The sequence below is a fragment of the Eubalaena glacialis genome, unplaced genomic scaffold (genome assembly GCF_028564815.1).
Source record: "Eubalaena glacialis isolate mEubGla1 unplaced genomic scaffold, mEubGla1.1.hap2.+ XY H_2, whole genome shotgun sequence".
NCBI lineage: Eukaryota > Metazoa > Chordata > Mammalia > Artiodactyla > Balaenidae > Eubalaena > Eubalaena glacialis.
In genome coordinates, this window is record NW_026871156.1 from 2132790 (window position 1) to 2134764 (window position 1975).

Genomic DNA, 1975 nt, shown 5'->3' on the forward strand with positions numbered 1-1975 from the left:
TAAGAAGTCAACAAGTCTTTATTAAACGCCTGCAAATTTACCGGGAGGAGGCCATGATGCTGGACACACTGTCAAAGTCGATCTTCTCCACAATGTTCTTGGGCTTAATGCTCTCTTCCTGGCTGCAGATGAAGATCTGACCCGACTCATCGGTGCTCCAGCGGTACTTGCTCATCCACATCTTTAGCTGGCTGTGTGTCAGATCCCCTAGCATCTTGGCCAGCAGCCAGCGATCAATGTGCTGATAAGTAATGCCCACAATATAGCAGATAAATTTTCAGACAGAGTCTTCAAAGCTAGTTATACCTTCCAAGAGGTCCATGTTTTCATCCAGGGCTTGCCAGAAGGCCTGGAAGTGGCATGTCTCCAGCAAGTCTCTGAGGTACAAAATCTGCCGGATGGGCCATTCTTCTTGATGGGCCTGGTCGATCATGCACTTGCACAGCGTGAAGTCAGAGTGGGGCAGGTTGGTGAGGGTCTTTAGCAGGATCTGGGCAGTGACTGTGGTCTGGAAGAAGGCTGGGTTGAACTGGTACAGCTACAGGACAGCCAGGTTGGCTTCCAGATCATAGGCATTCTCCTTGGCTTGTGTCTCCACATAGCGCTCCAGGGTGGCCAGATTCTCAGGATTGTACCTGTCAATCCCCTTGAGCAACTTAACCACGTTCACTCTCATCTGCTTGAACATTGCCATGACTGCTGTCGCCTCCCACACCAGGGCTGCAGCCAAAGTGCCTGCCGGCACTGCATCCTTGAGAACTGGAAGAGGAAGAGCTGGTGGAAATGGAAACTACATCTTTGTTTTCTCTCCAGCCCGAGGGGCAGTGAAGGTGTGGGGAGGCTCTGGAGGCTGCTGCCACGCTTTCTGGCTGCCACATGACTTCTTCCCATCGTGTTTTCATTGTCATTTGTTTCTAGATTTTTTTTTATTTCCTCTTTGACTTCTTCAGTGATCTCTTGTTTATTTAGTAGCATATTGTTTAGCCTCCATGATTTGTATCTTTTACATTTTTTCCCCTGTAATTGATGTCTAGTCTCATAACGTGATGGGAAAAGATCCTTGATATGATTACAATTTTCTTAAATGCTTGATTTGTGACCCAAGATATGATCTATATGATCTATCATGGAATAGAATATTCCATGAGCACTTGAGAATAAAGTGCATTCTGTTGTTTTAGGATGGAATGTCCTATAAATATCGACTAAGTCCATCTTGTTTAATGTATCATTAAAGCTTGTGTTTCGTTATTTATTTTCAGTTTGGATGATCTGTCCATTGGTGAAGGTGGGGTGTTACAATCTCCTACTATGATTGTGTTACTGTCAATTTCCCCTTTTACGGTTGTTAGCATTTACCTTATATATTGAAGTGCTCCTATATTGGGTGCCTAAATATTTACAATTGTTATATCTTCTTCTTGGATTGATCCCTTGATCATTATGTAGTGTCCTTCTTTGTCTCTTGTAGTAGTCTTTATTTTAAAGTCTATTTTGTCTTCTGAGAGAATTGCTACTCAAGCTTTCTTTTGATTTCCATTTGTATGGGATATCTTTTTCCATTCTCTCACTTTCAGTCTGTATGTGTCCCTAGGTCTGAAGTGGGTCTCTTGTAGACAACATATATATGGGTCTAATTTTTGTATCCATTCAGCCAGTCTATGTCTTTTCGTTGTAGCGTTTAATCCATTTACATTTAAGGTAATTATCAATATGTTTGTTTCTATTGTATTTTCTTAATTGTTTTGGGTTTGTTATTGTAGGTCTTTTCTTTCTTTTGTGTTTTCTGCCTAGACAAGTTCCTTTAGTATTTGTTGTAAAGCTGGTTTGGTGGTGCTGAATTTGCTTAGCTTTTGCTTCTCTATAAAGGTTTTAATTTCTTCATTGAATGTGAATGAGATCCTTGCGGGGTAGAGTAATCTTGGTTGTAGGTTTTTAACTTTCATCACTTTAAATATGTCCTGCCACTTCCTTC

At 41.5% G+C, this 1975-nt stretch overlaps 1 pseudogene; it reads right to left on the reverse strand.

The window, feature by feature from the left end:
- LOC133082980 (eukaryotic translation initiation factor 3 subunit K-like) lies at positions 1 to 694 on the reverse strand (annotated as a pseudogene).
- Between the last annotated feature and the right edge of the window lie 1281 nt (positions 695 to 1975).